The sequence below is a fragment of the Ochotona princeps genome, chromosome X (genome assembly GCF_030435755.1).
Source record: "Ochotona princeps isolate mOchPri1 chromosome X, mOchPri1.hap1, whole genome shotgun sequence".
Lineage (NCBI taxonomy): Eukaryota > Metazoa > Chordata > Mammalia > Lagomorpha > Ochotonidae > Ochotona > Ochotona princeps.
Window position 1 is genome coordinate 24074302 of NC_080865.1, and position 20394 is coordinate 24094695.

Here is a 20394-nt window from a genome sequence, read left to right on the forward strand (position 1 = left end):
CTATTTTTCCTCTACCATCCTGCAGAAGAAAGAAATGCATTAACATAAGTTTCTAGCACACGACTATGACCTTTCTATATACCACATATAATTTTTCTTAACAGTTCATACAAAAAGAATCCTACTATCTCTGATGACTGATCCTACCAGGGTCCACAACCATTGGATCAAAGTTACGTTATTCTACCTCATATAAGAAAGTTATAAACAATTTCTGACATTCTGGGCTTCAACACTGTTTTTCAGAGAACTCATGGCACACGTCTGCCCCTGCTTCAGCTGTGGTCACCTTAAACTGCAGATAGCTCATTCCCTGCTGTCACAGTGAACTATTTGACACATGTTTCATCTTCTACATACAGGGGCCTGAATGCATTTGTGATCACTGTATTTCTCATTTTCATGCCTCATATATTATTTTCTAATCAATGTGTCCTGTTTGATTTTTCCTTCACCTTCCCATTTTAAGGAGCTCAGTCACGACTGTGCTTCTAATTCTGTCATCCTACTTTAATCTGACCAGGTGGGTTGAGCTGTAGTTCTCCTTTCTACCAGTATTTCCCTACAGCCATCGAAATCTTGATGTCAACAATCATCAGTTTGGGGATATAGGCGACATTCTGCACTTAATCAGTAGGTTCTTATTTATTATTAACACAGATTCCCTGTTTCTATATCAGGATAATTCACACATCCCAATATCTCAAAGGTGCACCTTTCTAATTATAATAGTCCACATCTCTTCATTATAATACTGGCAGCTGGACAGAGCTGAGGCCTAGGTAAAATACTGATTGGTATATCCACATTCCATATCAAAGTACCTGCTAATGCAGACCCTGGTAGACAATGGTAATGGCTCAAATACCTGGTGTCCTGATGCCCATGTGGGACATCTGGATTGCGTTCCAAGGCACCTTGTTTGGGCTTCAGCCTCAAGCATTGAAGGCCTGTAAGAGCCTCTGGAGAGTGAATCAGAAAATGAGAACAGTCTCTTTCTCTCTGTGTATATTCACGGACACACTGTTTTACAGCACTGATTGTCTGATTTTATCAATTGTCAATATCATCGTCTTATTTTCACATTTTGAGATTTAAACATGTTTTTACACCATTTATTGAATTAAACTGAGAGGTTAATGGATTAAATTGAACTCATTCAACCAGGTTAAATTTCTCCCAAATCTAGTAATAAATCTCAATATGTTGGAAGAGTACACCTGATTGGATACCTCTTAAGTTTTAAATACAACTCAATTTATTTGGGCTTGAGGAAGTTGTCATTTCTGCTTATTGTCTATAATTATAAGGAAGGCTGTTGGTTAATTTCATAGTTGGAGCATTTCTAATTTTGAGATTTGACCAGCCGGTAACGAGAAAAAGTAAATTTTTTTTTTCAAATGGCCATCTGTACCTATCAGAAATTTCACATCCAATTTCATTAGATGCAGGTGGCAGGAATAATTAACACAGCTCTTTCATTACATAATAGATATAATAGGACAGTGGGCATGAGGAATATGGGTTTGTGAAATAAATTTTAATCAATTTGATGTTAACTAGTTTTTCACCCCTAAAATAGTTTAGATTCTATGCTTCTGTTTTCTTTATTTTTCCATTTGGTTCACATATTCATCTCTACATATTTAGTGGCATATATTAACATTCACAAACATGCTACATTGAGAAGGCTATAAATGTACTGTGGTGTAACACCAAGTGGAAAACCAGACTTTAAATTTGCCACCCTTGACTGCCACCTAGCCTCTCTTTTCTACTTTTTGTCATATTCATCCATGCCTTTCCATTATTGACAGTTACATATATACAGATATAGATGTAAAAATAACTGTGTCCAAATCCAACAAGCCATATTCCATTTCATTTTACTCTAGTTCACCACTGTATTTAATACATTTGATTTCATCTTTTTGAAATCATTCTGGGCTCCCATATAATCAAATTCAATATTTGTATCCCACTCCAGTTCTTTACCAACCTCTGAAATGTTAAAGCATCCCAGACATCACCTTACAATCTTTATTGTATCTCTACATAGGTTGAGTGACTTCATCCAAGGAAATTTTTTAAAGTATCATTTATAGGCCAATGGTTCTTTCCATTTGGGTATTCACTGCTATCAAAATTAAGAAATCCCCTATGATTTCTAACGTATTATATAAACACTATATATTCCTTGTCCCCTCATCCCCTACATGTTGTCTGTGCTCAAGCCTTGTCTGGTTCTACTTCTAAACTGTACCCCAAACAGTCTTTATATCTTCTACTTTCCATCTTATTTAAGTCTTTTATTGTTCGGATGACTCAACTATATCTCAATTTCCACAAATTAGTTTTTAAATGTTTACTGATTGAGCACAGTGCGATGGCTCAGTGGTTAAATCTTAACCTTGAACAAAACAGGAAGCCATATGGGTGCCAGTTTGTGTCCTGGCTGTTTCATTTCCCATCCAGCTCCCTGCTTGCGCCCTGGGAAAGCAGTCGAGGATGGCCCAAAGCCTTGGGACTCTACACCTATGTGGGAGACCTGGAAGAAGCTCCTGGCTCCTGACTTCAGGTCAGCTCAGCTCCAGTTGTTACAGTCAATTGGGGAGCGAACCTGCGGATGGAAGTATTTCTCTCTGTAAATCTGCCTTTCCAATAAAAAAGTATAAGTTATAAAACTAAAAGAAAAGTTTGATTTTATAAATGAAATACAAGAAAACTGTTCTCTTTTTACAAAATGAGTGGCTTCACACTACACTGACAAAAAAAAAAGCGAACAATTCTAACTATGACCTAAGGATCCTGGCTAATTAGCAGTTTCTTCTCCTTCACCCCTCAAGTCACTGCTCTCTACTCTTTCAAATCCCAAATGTTTGAATCATCTTATGATTCTTGATCACTCAGTACTTCTACATATCTTGATTATTAGTATTCTTTTTCATACATTCTCATTTAATGCGCTGCTTTTCATAAATACACCTCAACTCATATTTTCTCAGAGACCTCTTCTGACAATTCTATCTAAAGTAACTAACTTTGCAAATTACTATAATCAATACCTTGAAAATAACATCATGAAGGATTATCAAACTGTTTCACTTATTTAAGCCCACTAGGTTGCAATTTCCATGGGAAAAGCACCTGTCACTTTCTCCTCTTTTGCCTAGAATATTAGGTCATACATACCAGACAACTCAAAATATTATACACTGAATGGGTGTCAAATAAAAAACAAAAGGAAATGCTAGGTCAGCTACTTTTTAAAGGGAAGATCTTTTTTTACATGTAGCTCAGTAAATCCCTAGCACATTCTGGTAAAAACACATTCTTAAAAATATCACTATAAAAGCAAATAATTAGCAGACCCTAAGGAGAGTTTGTACAATCTGATAAAACATATATTTACTTTTTTCATTTATATGTCTCAAAATATTTTCTTCAGAAAAGATACTTATTTAAAGTCATTCGGTCTACAATGTCTTAGCAGGCTATACAAGAGCAGAAATGGCATCAGCTCAAAGCATTCTAAGCAGTGACACCAAAATGTTCAGAAAAGGCAATAACAGAGCAATAAATATGCTATTTATTCTACAAAGAGTAGCTGTAGGAGGTAATAGTCTTTAAGATTACAAAGAGGTTTAAATCTAAGACTTCATATAGATATTTGTAAGCATCTAATGAATACCTAATACCTTTTTTAGAAAAAAAATTTAATTTTTGCTTAAGTATACCCCTTACTTAATAGTCCAATTCAAGTACTATATAATATCCAACTGTATAAAACATGTAAATCATATATAATCTATATAAAGTAGCAAATCATATACACATACTTGTACATACAAGAAAAAAATCGCTTTTCATGAACTCTTCATGTTTTATTATAAGTTGACTTAGGATTTGTATGCTTGCAATTCTCAAAGATGTAGGCATCTAAATCAATTTCAACTTTGAGTTTTATATGTTTTAATAATCTGACATTCAGCACTATTTTACAGATGGTATGACATAACATGGTAACGCTAAATATTCCTATTTTAAAGTTATCTCAAATAGCATGTAGCTATTTTCTGTATTTTGAAAGATCTGATTTTAACATCACTTTTTCCAAGTCTGTAATGTTTCTGCAGGGTTTATTCACAGAAATTTATTTAAGCCATAGCACTCATTGGCATTTAAAATTTTATTTTAGCTAAGAGACAGGACTCTTCCATCTGCTGGTTACTCCCTGGAAAGCCCACCACAGCCAGGATTGTACTAGGCTTAAGCAAGGAGCCTAAAAGTCATTCCAGATCTCCCACAAGGATCTCAGGAATGGTACTTCTTTCCTTGCTGTCTCCAGGGTGCACATCAGTAGGACACTGGAATCCAGCAGAGCCACCCAGATACAGGATACACACATCTTAAGCAGCGTCTAACTCACTGAGCCAAACAACCACCCTCTAATGTCATTCTCCACCCTTTTCCTCACAATCCCTACCTCATTCTACTGTAAACTGAACTACCTTGATCTTACAATAAACTGTGCAAGGGCCAAGAGAGGCGAAGCATGAGGATACATGTGTCTCCTTCCCACCTGATCCTTCAGACTCAGCCTCAGGGGTCTGTTACCCTGAGTTCCTGAGCCTGCCCTTCTCCCTGGCATCTGATGGTCAGTTTTCCCCAAGAGTCACTACCTAAAGATGCGTGCAGATCACTTGACACAAAGGAGCTTTTCTGGAAGCATTCTCATAATATCCAAAAGCTATCAGGATGGTTTTATTTTTTCTGACTTACTAAAGTAAAAATTACAGACTAAATAATAAGCTTAGGCTGAATAAGAGAACCAATGACACACAGCTATAATATTTGAACATCTTCCTAAATTATACTGAGCATGGTTTCTCTGAGTTAGGTTGACATGTAGGCTCCATAATAAACAAGTCTCAGAGAAGTCTTATTTTTTAAATCATAAAGAAACAGATCTGGATAAGCACAAAATAGCATAAAAGGAAAACCAAAGAATGTAATCAAAAGTTACAATAACTACATAAATGAAATTCATTATGTGCAAGCTCCTATGTGAGGCATCAATTTAGTCAGGAATATGTTCATTCCTAATTCTGAATATGTCAACAATGCAATCACTCAGGTGGCAATCATAAGAAGGAAAAATGTGATCAATACTATTCTGTGACTATCAGCTGTAATTCTGAATACAAACATTAAAATCAAAACAGGATTCAATATCATACTCAGGGAAGGCATAAGGGGATACAAGACCATCAACAGCTTACTTCTTCCACAAGCTATCTAAAGAACAGTTAAGGGCTTACAACAGGATACATAGTTTCAGTAGGGTCTATTTGCAAAGGTCAACCTTATCATTTGAGAGTAACTCATTTAAAACTGATTTTAAAATTCCCTTGAAAACACTAGATGTTAAAAAGAAAGGTGGACTATACCAAAACCATGGAAGGAAGCAAAATTACTGTTCTATCAACCGCATGCTCACTACAGAATGCGGCTCTCTCCAATTAGCTTGAGTACATTGTCTCATTTCAAACAATTAGAGCTAGTTGCACAAGAATTGTATCATTCAGAACATGCTTTGAGAGGGTTTACAAGATCCCAATGGAGCTTCCAAGCTTGCTTTGTTTTCCTAATTGAAAACTTAGAAGGTAATAACCTCCTCTCAATTCATAGAAAGCCGGAAACCCTAGGATACAAAGCAGTTTCCAAAGAAATTTAAAATAAAATCATGTATCATTAAAAATTGAACAAAACAAACCACACACATCTCCAAAAGAAAGCAAAAACATGCCTTTGAAACAAACAGTAAGTCACCACTGCTCATTGCCGAGCCCATGTCAGTTACAGAGCAGAAGAATGAATGTGCCAGTTGCCAAACTGAATTGAGTCATGTTCTGAGTTAAAATAAAACACCCTCAACATTGTAGGCCACTTCTATTCAACAGCATTCACAGGGTTTGCTGTGATCTGCATGGAGCAGCTGCCTAGGCTCAAGGCTCACCCCTGCCAGGCCCCCTACCCTGCAGGATGCCTTTTGCATCTACTCCTCCTTCCTGGAATGTCTACCATATGCACACATGTGCCCCAAACACCCAACAGTAAGAAGCAGAAAAACATCTACGCAATTCCTCTGAAGATAAAGGAACTGAAAACTTTCCCATTGGGGCAAAAAAAGAAAAGCCACCACAATCTCCACTTCCCAGTGTGCCTTCGGTGCCTCTGCCTTCAGCTATCACAATTCCAACAGATTATACACAATAATCATAAATGGTCACGGCACTCCAACAGCTGTAGATAAAACTTTAAATCTCCCTTTTCAGAAAAATATGAACTCTGATTTAAAAAATCCATTGCATGTAAGTTAAATCCATTCATCTGTTCATGTAATAATCAGTTGTGGAACACTACATGCAAGGCTGCAGGCTGCAGGTGGGGGCTTGTAAAAGGTGTGAAGTTAAATTACAAAGAGATCATCCCTCAAGGAATCTCCAGTATTAGAGAATTACAGCAAGCATGCACATTTATCACCATGGGGTGGGGGTAGGAGAACTGAGCGCTGGGATGAACTTCATCAGCATTCTTAAATCCAACACTAAAATACAAATATGTATTAAGCACTAATTACACACTGACTCCTTTAAGCATAGTGCTGCTAAAAGACATACACATAAACATGTATAAGATATTTTACATTCAGAAAGTTTACCCTATTTAGTTGGGTAAATAAAACACAGATGTCAAAAAACAGCAATCACATATCCTAATTGGTTTGGGGTTCTTAGCACCTGGCATGCAGCAGCCCACTGATCAAAGTATGCTTTGTGAATGAAAACTCCAGTGTATACACTTGTACAGACACATGTGCATATGTGAATATGCATGTATGTGTGTGTATATATATATATATATATAGTGTTGGCATTATATTTTACATTTTGGTTAAATGATAGGCAGAGAGACAGAGAAGGATATTTATAGAGAGAGCATGCTCACTCATCAGTTCACACCCCAAATGCCCACAACAGCCACAGCTGGCACATGGACAAAGTGCCAAACCTGTTGCCAGGGATCCTAGTCGTTAGCACCACCAATGCCACCTCCCAGGACATGCATTAACAGAAAGCAAGAGTTAGGAGTGAGGGCTGGGCACCAAATGCAAGCAAACATACACAGGCCATGGGCATTTTAAACTGTCTTAACTGGTAGAATTAATATTCAACCCAAACACTAAGAAGCCTAAAACTTGAAGGAGGAAGGGAGGAAGGAAGGAAGGAAGGAAAGAAAGAAAGAAACAGCTTCTTCCAGAGTTGGAGAGACTTCACTGAAATAATCAAGGGAAGACTGACCGATACAATCCTCCAACACAAGCACTAGGACAGAAATAATTTGGAGAACTCTGAAGAGGAAAAACCAACTTCAGGAAGGTATTCTGTAGCTCCACAACAGACCTTGATTCACGTGTACAGTGGATCAGTCCAAATGCAAACATCACAAGATACATCAATCTGAAAACTCACATGTGTATTTGACCAGGCAGAATTTAGACTAGAAATACAACATTAGCTATTAAGGCTCGACTAAAGTTTTAATTTGACAAAATCAACTGGAATAACCTTCCAAACCCTTCTGCCCATTATACAATCACCCGCTGGGTTTTATTAATTACAGTTTCTGTCTAAATCAAACACATTTCTTCCTTTCTCTTCCTCCTGTTACTGAGTCAATTCATGACTTTCACCTCTCCTATTGGCCTCATTTTCCAATCTCTGCTCTCAGAATTCTTTCCAATCAATCTGCTCAGCTACTACTGCTAACCTCTTGCTTAGATCTCTTCAAGGATCCTCATTTCCTGCATGGCAATATTAGCATTTCTTGTCAGCCATACAAAGCCCTTTGTGACCTTGCTCTCATCTATCATTCTCCAACTGTTCCCCTCATACTCTTCCTCATCTTTTGACACGTTATGTCCCCATATACATGGGTTGCAACCATACCAAGCTCCAGGAAAGCTATTTGTGTTGTACTTCTATGGAGTGCCATTATTCTACTTATCACAGAAATGTCCACGTCAGAATCCTGAGACCTGTTAATAGGTTTCCTTATATGGCAAAAAAAGACTGTGTAAATGCTATTACATTAAGGATCTTGAGACAAAGAGATAATTCTAGAATTACCTGATTTGACCAAGGCAATCACAAAAATACTTACAAGAGGCATACAAGAAAAAGACTTGGCAATTGAAGGAAAGGTCAGAGAGACAATGGGATGATGCTATGTTGCACTGTTTGCAAACAGGAAGGAGCCACATGACAAGGAATGTATTTGGCTCCTGGAAGAAGCTGAAAAAGGCAAGGAATTACATTTTTCTCTGGGTAATCCCAAAGGAATGTAGCCCTACTGGCACTTTATTTTAGAAATTCTTAGCTTCTGAATGGTAAGATAACACCTTTGTTGTTTAAAACACTGCATTTGTGGAAACTTCCTACAACGGCAATACAAAAATAGTATGCTTTACATGTGTGTCTCCCAATGCTTCATGTTTTTTTGGAAGACATTTGATACCAGATACAAATCTTTCATCTTAGTTTGAATCTCCCAGAGGATTTAGCCTCAATAGTTTGTCTATAATATGTTTTATTAAAAACTGTTTGTTGGCCTCTCTCTGTCTTTCCCTTTCCCAAAGTGACTCTGACCATTCAAATAACTAAACAAAAATATTTGCTGAAGCCAGTGTTATAAAACAGCATGTTAAGCTGCTGCCTGAGTGTTAGTTTCCATCCAGGCTGCTCCATCTCTGAGCCAGCTCCCCAGTACTGTGCCAGGGAAAACAGTTGAAGGAAGATGGCCTACGTTTTTAGGCCCTGCCACCAATGTGGAAGACCAGGATGGAACTCAGAGTTCCTGGCTCCAGTATGGCCCCACTCAGGCCATTGTGGTCAACTGGAGAGTGAACCAGTAGATGGAAGCTGATTTCTTTGTCTTTTCCTTTCTTTCATAACTCTGCCTTTCAAGTAAATAAAAAGATATTTAAAATAACAAAAACAGGTTTGCTAAACATAAAGGGCAAGGAGAACTGACTAATAAAATACCAATGCCTACAGAACCACCATTTTCACAGTTATGACAGTTACATGGATTTTATAACATGAGAAAGCATGCAATTATAAAAGAAAGGGCTCAATATATTTCCAAGAAAAACAATCACCAAATTTATGAAGAAAGTGCATAAACACTATTCAAAATATTACTCATCCATATGAAAAATTAAAAATAAATGACTTAAAACAGAGAAATCACTGTCCCTTGTTTGAATTGGAAAAATTGTCAGGGGCTAATGTGGTACAGCAGTTTAAGCTGCTACCAACAACGCCACGAACACCAGTTTACTTCATGACTGCCCCACTTCTAATCGAGCTCCCTACCAATGTACTTTGGAAGGCAGTGACAGATGGCTCAAGTGCTTGGGCCCCTGATACCCACGTGGGAGACCTGAATAGAATTCTAGACTTCCAGCTTAGGCTGGGATCAACAAAGGCCATTGCAGCCATCAGGGAAATGAACCAGCAGAGGGAATCCATGACACCTTCTCTTACTTTCTCTTTCTCTCTTGCTCTAGCTAACTTTTAAGTAAGTAAGCCCTTTTAAAAGTCCATATATTTTATTAAGAAATCTTCCATTCACTAGTTCACTCCCCAAATGGTCACAATGGCCAGAGCTTAGCAAATCCAAAGCCAGGAGCCACGAACTTCCTCCAGGTCTCCCATGCAGGTCAGCACCCCAATACCTTAGGTCAACCTCTACTGCTGTCCCAAGCCACAAGCAGGGAGCTGGATGTGAAATAGAGCATCCAAGACTTGAACCCACACCCATATGGGATCTTAGTAGTTGCAGGGAGACGATTAGCTAACTGAGCCATCATGCCAGACCCAAGGTTTTCATTCTCAAAAACAAAAAATTGTAGTTGATTTCTGCTTTGACACTTTAATTTTTATGATGACAAAACATACTGAAAAAGGATTTTACTACTCTACAATATGAATGCACAAGTCCACAGACTTGACTATGATAGAAAATACAACTGTTTTATTGCCTTAAAAAATTCATTGAAACTTTATGTTAAAAACATACCAAAAATATGGCAAAAAATCATGCTGTGGTAAAATAAACCTGAAGCAATACATTAGGGAAGAGTAATGCTTGAGAAATATTAGGATCAATTACAATTATTCTTTGAGCAAGAATTCATTGGAAGTTTTTTCTCATGTTTATTTTCTTTCTGTGTTTTGATAGGATATTAACATCATACAAAAAACTCCACAAGATGGCATTGGAGAGTCCAGCTATTTCTTAAATACAGTATATAACTAGAAAACCCTCCTTTGGACTAGTTATTCTTCATTCTGATACAATTATTGAGAAAAATTGTGACCAGAGTTTGGAAACCTTTTAAAGTAGTTTTCCTTTACCATTCAGACTTATACATATTCCCTATGTGGAAAGCAAAGTAACTGGAAAGTGCCTGGAGTCCAAAGCAAAATGCCAACAGCAGAACTTTGCTGAACTAAATGTATTTTAACACAGTTGGCAAAATGTAAATAAAATTGAATACTGATGATAATCCCTAAAGAGGCTCACTGATATTTTCTAAAGAAATATTTATAAATAAACTTCATGGATTTTAAAATTTGGTAAACTTATACACTGAAATTGCTTGAAGGCACTATTTTCCACTCCAGGTGCCTTCATTTGATGTATGAAGAGATCACAACTCTGAGGAAGGAAGGATTGCTTAAACAAGCAAAGGTAGACCAAACCATGGTTTAGTATTTTGAACTGCCAAGCCTCATTTCACCTAGACATAGCCACATCTGCAATAAAGAGTTCGTATTTATCTTTGTAGAAACACAGCATCTAATTTTTAACAAGAACTAAAAGAAGACATATATGTTTCTTAACAGGACCTCTCTTTTAAACAGATGGCACTTTCTGTTTCAGCACAAAATGTGTAGCATGAAGTGGAATTTACCAGTAATGCCACAAACCAGAATGCTTGATCTGTTTGTAAATATGTAAAATAAATTACAGGGAAAAATATATCACTTAAATAGTACTGAGTACACATTATAGGTTTTCAGTAAAGGTTTGTGAGATGAAAGAAGAATAAAGTATTATTTCTACTGACACTGTAATGCAAAATTGTTACTTTGTGAAAGAAAAAAAAAGAAACTGAGGAAGTGAAAAGTAGAGGGAATTGCTTCCAAGACTGCGGGGCATTAGTAGCTGGACTAAAACCCAGGTGTCTTACTTCCCAGAGCCAAGAGTCGCCTGACACTCATCAGAGACCAGAAACCACTCCTGGGAAAAATCTGAAAGCATGTGTTGTAATGATCACTGCTGTAAATGAAAGTTGGAAAGTCAATATTAGCTGTCTGAAGAAACATCCTGCCAACTTACGATAGTCAACAAGAGGATTAACCACGACAAATTATAATACACTTGTAAGCCACCTTTCCTATCCGTTAGTATGAAATCAGGGAATGAAAATCGAATCAATATTCGACCCGAAATTCAGGAGGTTAGTCTATGACAAACACACTTCAAATCTTGATAAATGAATTTTGACTCGAGACAGTTTTATCCTTTGAACAGTGCAATTCTGTCCAGTAACACAGAAGAACAAAGCTTTCCACTAGGCTTATGGAAAGAGTAATTGATAGACCTAAACTTTTGAAAAAAGAGTCATTTTACATACTGTTCTTGTATTTGTACATCTTAGGGTGGAAAAAGCCTAATAGCAATTTTTTTCAGATGCCTTTTTTTCGTCACCTCTACATTTTCCTTAATTTTAATAACATGATCTAGTTTCAGTTGCTTGATTTTTCAAATTTAATGCTTATCACCTTCTGATTTTGAAAATTTCTCTTGGCTGCTAGAGAAAAGAAGTATGATTTCTTTCTTTCCTCCATCCTCCCTCCCTCCCTCTTTCCCTCCATCCCTCCCTTCCTTCCTTTGCTGAAACTCCCTAAGTCTTTAAGTCTGGCTGCTCTTGCTCTGTCAACCTCTTCAAGGTGAAAGTTCCACAGAACACTTGAACTTCCCTTTGCTTTTCCACTTAATTCTGTGTGCATCCTTAATTCTGCATGTTGCTCTCAATGTGAGGACTCCTGTTACTTTGGCTTTCTTACTGAACTGAAAGGTGGCCCTCCCAAAGGCATGTCTTCCCAGACTGGTATCTGTGATCTTATTTGAATAGTTTCTTTGTAAATAAATAAAATGGAGCAGCTGAGTCACGAGCCGGTGGCCAATGGGATTGCAGAACCACTGTGCCAGCCTCTTTCAATATATTTCTACAATGTTTTCATTCAGTTCTTGACTTGTCATTCTAGGTTTTCACCAAAATGTTTGTCACATGCACTGTTACATATTTAAAATCATATTTCAGTCTGCGATTTGCACAATGATTTATGTAGCACGAGTGCCAGCCTTCCCTTCTTTGTAAAGGCCAGTTTTATTGGTAGACTGGTAGAAACATGTGGGTCATATGATCAGATACAGCGCAAAGAATTTCAAGTTTCTAGGCCCAGCACAATAGCTCAATGGCTAAAACCTCACCTTGCAAACTCCAGGATCCAATACAGGTGCTGGCTCATGTCCTGGCTACACTACTTCCCATCAAGTTCCTTGCTTGTGGCCTGGGAAAGAAGCAGAGGATGGACTGAAGCCTTGGGATCGTCTATGTACAAGAAAGACCTGGAGGAAGTTCCTGTCTTCTGGCTTCAGTTCAGCTTAACTCTGGCCATTGTATGCATTCACGGAGTGAACCAGAGGATGGGAGACCTTTCTCTCTGTCTCTCCTCTCTGTAAATTTGATCTGCCTTTCCAATAAAATTAAAAATAAATCTTAAAAAAAAAGAATTTCAAGTTTCTGGTATAAAGAAGATACCAAAATAAACATACATGCCAATTGAGTGACCTATCCCCAAAAAATGAGTTTTAGCTGAATAGAATTTAAAGTAACTAAATAGTTCGGTTAAAACTTTTTTTCTACAAGATAAAATCCAAAATCTCCTACAAGACACACAAAATCCTTTACATTATCCGAATCGACTTCTTGATCTCCATTCTAGCAACCAGTATCTTCCTACTGTTTTTTTTTCTTAAGATTGTTTTTTTTTTTTTTTTAATTGGAAAGTCAAATACACAGAGAGGAGGAGAGACAGAGAGGAAGATCTTCCATCTGATGATTCAGTCCCCAAGTGGCCACAATGGCCGGAGCTGAGCCGATTCCTAGCCAGAACCCCAGAGCTTCTTCTGGGTCTCCCACGCGGATGCAGGGTCCCAAGGCTTTGGGCCGTCCTCCACTGATTTCCCAGGCCACAAGCAGGGAGCTGGATGGGAAGCAGGGCTGCCAGTACAGGAACTGGCGCCCATACAGGATCCTGGCATGTGCAAGGCGAAGACTTTAGCAGCCAGGCTACTGCATTGGGCCCCTTACTGTTCTCTTTAAGTGGCCATTTCAAGCATCTGGACCTCGGGAACCGTTAATATGACTGATAGCAGAACAATCTTCCCATTGCAGAAGGATTTTTCTTATCTTTCAAACCTCCCAAATCTAATTGATTCAACCTCAATGGATTCTAACTTTAAAACTGTTCTTTTTATGTCTTCCCTATTCACACTGCTGTTATTCTGAGTCAGGAAGTCATTTCCATGCCAGGTGTTTTTCACGGAAAGGCACAAAATCCTTCAGGCTACCAAAAGGGAAAAGGGGGTATGTTGAAAGCATTTTTGTGAGGTGCGGATGAATCTTATTAAACGTCCCAAGGTTCAAAAAACCACTTGCTCTGTTTTGTCTCTTTCCCCTTCACTCTCTTCCTACTTCTTCTGCCATGTTTTCCATCTCTGCTTCCTTTTTCCTTCCTCTTTTTTCCTGGGATCCCAGATTTCATGGCCCCTTCAATGAAACATTTTAAGTTCCCTGCTCTTATCTCAAGTGTCTTCTTGTTCCAGAATGGCCACCTTTCTTTACTTTCCAATTCATTAAGTACTTTCTTTGAATTAGCTAATTAGCACAGTAGTAAACATTAGAATATTACCCTCTCCCAAAGTTATACTTTTCCTTATCCCTGAAACAAGTGACTACATTACATGGCAGAAGTAACCGTGCAGATTGGATTAAACTAAAGTTTTTGGAATAGGAAGATTATTCTAGATTATATGTGGAAGTCAATCACAATTGCTAGAAATTGGAGTGATCCAGACCCACGAGCCAAGGAATACAAATAATAGAGGCTTAAAAAAAATGCACTGAGTCAATTCTCCCCCTAACACCTTCTTCAGAAGGAACACAGCAATCAGCAGATTTCAGACATCTAATCTCAGGAAATATGATACAATTGTGGTATTTTATGCCACCAAGTTTTTAAAGGATACTGATACACTGGTGTCCCTGGTTTACAAACTCTTTTGGTGCGCTTGAAAGTCCTAGCTGACTACCCATTGGTCATGGGTTCATTTTCTGCTTCAGGCAGTGGGCTACCTCTATACTTACTGCACAAGAAAGAGATTCCTCAACATGGGTTATAATGTGCACTATTGATTGGTTGCTTAGTGCTCTCTTCTATCCCTTACCTCTCCTCTCATGTATACTGAATGCCACATTCTTTTTCACCTTCATGTTATAGGTGATGAGACAGGTAGCAGTGAAAGAGTTTTAGGAAAGATGTCACTATACCTTCTTCTAGGGCTGCCTGTAAAACTCCTCCCATGACCAACAATCCCAAATCATTACAGTAGTAAAGACACTGCCTAGAACCATTGCTAGTGCCAACACTGCTACTGGCACTATCCCAACAATGACCCACAGTTTATCATAAGCTTACTATAATAAAATGACAATGGCTGACACTCCCATTCCAATCAGGCACCTGCCGTCACTGCATTTCCAAGACTGCCTAAAAGGGCCAGAAAATGGGCAATCACCAAATTCCTGGAAGTCTACACACTTTCTTGGATTACTCTGCCCAAAGTACCGCCTTTCATGCCTCTAGGTTACACAAAGGGATAATCTGGAATTTCTTTTGAGTGTGTCTTTCTGCTCTACTAATAAATCTTACTTCTCTCTCCAATTAATATATGTATCATTCTTAAATTCTTTTGTGTGCTGGAGAAGATAAACTGGACTCTTTAGTTACCCAACAATTATACTGTATATGCATAACTCAGACATACTGCAGGTTCAGTTCCAGACCACCACCACAAACCAGTCTGAATTTCTTATTTCTTGGGTTAGTAAAATTGTACTTATACTACGTTGAAATCTAAGTGAGCAAGAGTATTATATCTAAAAAAGCATACACATCAATAAAAAAAAATTACCAAATTGCTAATGATCATTTGAACTATTGGGATAAAGACATTTATAAGGCTGCCACAAACTTTAAATGCAGTATCTTTGATGTACAATAAAGCAAAATGCAAAGTTCATCCACATTGACTTTTATCTTCTCCATTGCAAACTCATAATGAACCAGGCAGAATTTTCAGCAATTGGCATTCATTTGTGCCAACTCTACATAAAACACCACTGACAACAGAAATTTAATGGGTAAGCTGATAGTGAAATTTACAGGTATCTTAAGATTTCTTAGACACTATATCATTTTATGTTTAGATGCAAGTTCCTTTTTTGGATTTTTTCTACTCCAAGAAACAATTTCAAATGAAGAAGTAAATTTGTGAAGTTAACAATACATAGAAAAGGCGGAAATTTTTCCAAGAACAAGTGAGGTGTACTACTTTACTTTAAAAAATCAAGAAACAAAGTATCAAAATTTTGGTCTTACAAGTAAACTAACAAAAAAAATAATTCATGCTTTCAGACATGCTTGACAAACACAGAATAACACATGGTAACACAATAAAAGGCAGATGCTGGGGGACTAAGCTGTCTCTTCGTGTGCAATTATGCTCACTGACTTCCAGGAATGCCCAAGAGAGAGGGTACACAGCAATCACACTTCCATGAGATACAAATACCGCACCAGTTAAATGTCATTCAGTTAAATGTCCCTCTGCTGACACAGCAGTACAATTCCTTTTACTTGAAAAAAAAAATCAAGATTTAGACCAAACACACTCACACACAACCAAAGATTAGAAGCCAAACTGTACCCTGAGTTCTTTAACTCTCACATTTTGTAAACTATTTAGGCCTAATGGTCATAAGTTTTGAAAAACCTCTTCAGGCATGCCTCCCTTTACTGTCAGGAGGAATTGCATCTAAGTCACTTAACAAAGACAAGTGTCCCCTGTCAGGTTCTAGAATGAAGAGAAAATTAACTCCCTGTGGTAAACATTTTACTCTCTAATAGCTGTCTGCTTCAGGGAGCTTTTAAATATCTTAAATCCCTTCTAGAATAACACATACTTGCCATTTTACATAATCTAACAACTTGCTCCCCAACAAACATTTAGTAATCATGAACACTTACTTTTCACACTGAAGTCTCTCCCTTATTCATCCCTCATCAATCAACATGAACTACACTATGCCCATCAAGAGTGATACTGAACAGTACCATTAAACCCAAAATGCCTGCAAAAGAACATTAGTACTGCTTTAAAAGCAACACTAAATGTAGTAACATCTCTGCACAGAAATATCTGCAGAATGGCCTTCTTTTCCTTTTTCACAGAACTAAACTAATTTTCAAGCCCATGAAAACATTCATAATTGGTAAAGGTTCATTGTTTATTCTGAGTTTATATCATTTGCTTCAGTAACAATTATTATATGAAATACTGATTTATATTTAAGCAAATTTTGCTGAAATATCTCCCGTTCAGCTTCACCTTTATCTTTCTACTACTGTGTTAGTGCTATAGCATCACGAGAGAAACCAATCTGAGCATACAAAATCTCCATGTACTCATGCAGTCACTGCTTTATTAAGATATTTCTTTAATGGGCTTCAAATATACACCATATTTGGCACTACAGAGAATATAAGCACATATAACTTATGATTCTTGTATTCACAATGCTACATTGTGGGGACAGATATCACAGCAAAAAGAAGCAAACTGTCAATCACCATGGACCACCTCTTCTCAAATTTCTATATCCAGGACCATCTAACTGTATTTCATTTCTGGGTCCCAAACTGCACAGCCAAATCATAATCCATATATAGCTTCCTCAAAGTGCTACATCACATTTTCCCATGACAATCTTTCCACAATTCAGATCATGTTCCTACTCCCAACTATGTTATAAACTCTCACACTTTAAAAAAAGAGAATAGCTATTATTAGCAGAGATCAGATTAATCCCTTTGAACAGTCTTAGAAGATAGTGCTAATGGACTTTTTTAAACCTCTTAAACATAGCAATTACAATATTTTATTGTTTCAAAAGTTTTACAAAGACAGTGGAAATATCAAAATAAACTAGCTATATACAAATACAGTAGAAAAAAAAGAAGGGAGGGAGTAAGGTAAGAAAGGAACGATGGAAGGATGGAAGGAAGAAATGAAGGGAGGGAGAGATTCACCAAGAACAGTAGACTCAATTTTCCAGGCAGGCTGAGATAGAATTCTGCAAGCAAGCATTCATTTTACATGTGGTTTTTGTACAGAGTTTTACAAATGACAACAACTCAAATATTTACTTACAATATTGCTGCAATACCTCACACATTCGAGGGGGATTAGCCATATGATAGTCTTTGTCTCTTCAAGAAAAAATGCTGTAAATTTTTCCTGGAAAAAACACTATTGTGCAAAAAACCCTGCATATCTGCTTCTATATATACTGAAGGCCTTGATTCTAAAGGTAAACACAACCTAACTGCATTACCTGAGACATCGGATTCAACTCTTGCCATAACACACACAAACACATCACAAGCAGTATTTAAAACAAACTGTTACAAAGTTGCATTTACAATATTTCAATCATATTACAATTATATAACTGCCTTGTCAGAATTAATTACACACAACAGGTGTGTAAGTCAATGTGATAAAAGTACTGCGTTTCTAGCTTGAGTAGTAAGAGCTCCTACTTTCAAAATTGCTGTTAATGAGAAAAACAAAGGTTGCGTATTTTTTATGGAATGACCAATTGTGTTAATGTAAAATAAACAATGTACACAATATGTACACAATGAACGTAGTGCACAAATGTAACAGCCCTCTATTATAATAAGTTTTACATTCTTGGTTATTAGCATATCTACCTCTGGGTGTCTACTGGACACTGTGAATCTAAAATCACATTGCAGTAAAAGAGGCATAAACCACATTGGATAATGTATCATGTGCAGTAAACCTTCAAAATGATTAATAAAATCAGGAGTAAAAAGAGAATAAAGTGATATGAAGGAAGAACAAGGATAAGCAACCCTCTCGGTTAATGTGCAAGATCAAATATCAAAAATGGATTTTTTTTCTCCCTTGCCTTGATGCCTCTGCTTTTATAGCTGGGGCTGGACATAAAGATTAAGTCACTGATCTTTGAAGAAGATACCATGAGTACTCCTCTTCCACTTGTGTATGGAGATAGCACTAATGATGCTATTCAGTTAGCTACCTATCTGCTTCTCTCAAAGGTGTCATAACATCAGATTAAATGAATGTAAGATATGAAAGTATATGGGTTAAAGTAATATCATGTACTTCTAAACTGTATACTAATATCCTAATATCAGACAAACTTCCATCTAGATCTTAATACAGACATGGAGGAAGTTACAGTAATTAAAATTGTATAGAAAAGCAAGCATGCTGCAAAATCATAGCAACTGATCTGTTTGTCACTTTCATATTTGAATGCAAAAACTCTGATGTTGAAATTTGGTTTCACAAAAGATGGACTCCCAGTGAAACTGTTGGACATGTGTAGACAATGGGATGCTGGACTGTCTGACACTGTCTGTACCAGCAATGTTGAGGCACACTTAAATAAGACAGTGATGGAATTATGACTCCTTATGAAGGACTATACTATTGTAGCAACATGGGGAAAATCTGTTGGGGGTGGGAGTTTTGGGGGGGAATCCCAGTCTTTACAAAACTGTACCATAAAATTCATAAATTCAAAAATATAACAAAAAAAAGAAATTTTGTTTGAACTGCCTTAATAGATCGCCTAACTTCTGGCTAATGAAAGATATGAAAGATAATATTTTATTACCAATCCCCTAAAGTAATTGTATCATTAAAAAATAAATTTCAAACAAACCATTGAGTTCTCACAAATCTCTAGAGCAGGAGATGGGAATTTTCTGATTATCCCATGTTTTCCTCTCAAAGTCCAAAATTTAAAAAAAAATTGCCCTCAAATGTGAGTTCATAGAGAAAGAACCTGTTAGCACCATTTCACAATGAAAAAAAATGGCATTTGCACTTAAACAAATCACAAATGTTATATCTAGAGAAAAAACTGAAAAAATTACTTTTAATTTTATGAAGTATAATAACCAGAAAAATGAAATTTTTAAGGTTCAATCAATGTTTCTATTTGGAAGAACTCTTGTCATTTTGTTAAAAAAATTATGCAGATAAGCATGTCTCTTCTACATGACCAGTATCTCAAAGATCAATCCTAAATGTTTTTAATGTAAATTACTACTTCAGAAAATATCACTGTTGTAGAAATTACCATCTTTTATTACAGTTTATTCCTTGTTCTACCTAATCTAACTCTTGGTTATGGTCAATTTTATGTGCAAGATGTAGGCAAAGAAACCTCAACATTTGCTATCTCCCAGTAACCCATTACAAATACACAACACACTACTCATAATCCTATACCAGTTATCACTATTACAGAAAGCTCCATCAAGAACAGATTAAATGAACTATAAAAATGCCAACACTATTTTTTCTCATTCCCTACAACCACATCACTGGCAGACAGAACAGTATACAATGAGCAAAATCTTCTAGAACCAACAGTTAAATTCCTTTTAATTCCACCTTTCAGTAAACCTTTGACCCTGGACAAAACCTTCCTTACCTCCTTCCAGATGTTTTCCATCAAAGGGGCTTTTAAGAGCACAGGGACTGAGATGGTAGCCCCACAACCATATAGCCCTACAGCCCTCCAGTGTCTCTCCTTTCTGAAATCCTAAGATGCTTTCATGCATGCAATTTCAACATAACAATCTTCAGCCCTTTGCATATTATCTTATTTTCCCTACACTCTCTCTCATTCTCAGAGACAACACACTTAATTTCTACCAAATCAACACCACACATTTGTCATTTATATCTAAAAGCTAGAACTTCTTGTAAGTTCACATAAAGTCTGAGTGTGGCAAGGATTTTTATTATCATCACTTCGTTAGACAAAATGTAACTGCTCATTAA

General features: G+C 37.0%; 1 protein-coding gene across 1 annotated transcript in view; it reads right to left on the bottom strand.

Annotated features, from left to right (window-relative positions):
• The window catches only part of IL1RAPL1 (interleukin 1 receptor accessory protein like 1), a 1231223-nt gene that overhangs the window by 1064246 nt on the left and 146583 nt on the right, over positions 1-20394 (bottom strand). The window lies entirely within an intron of this gene.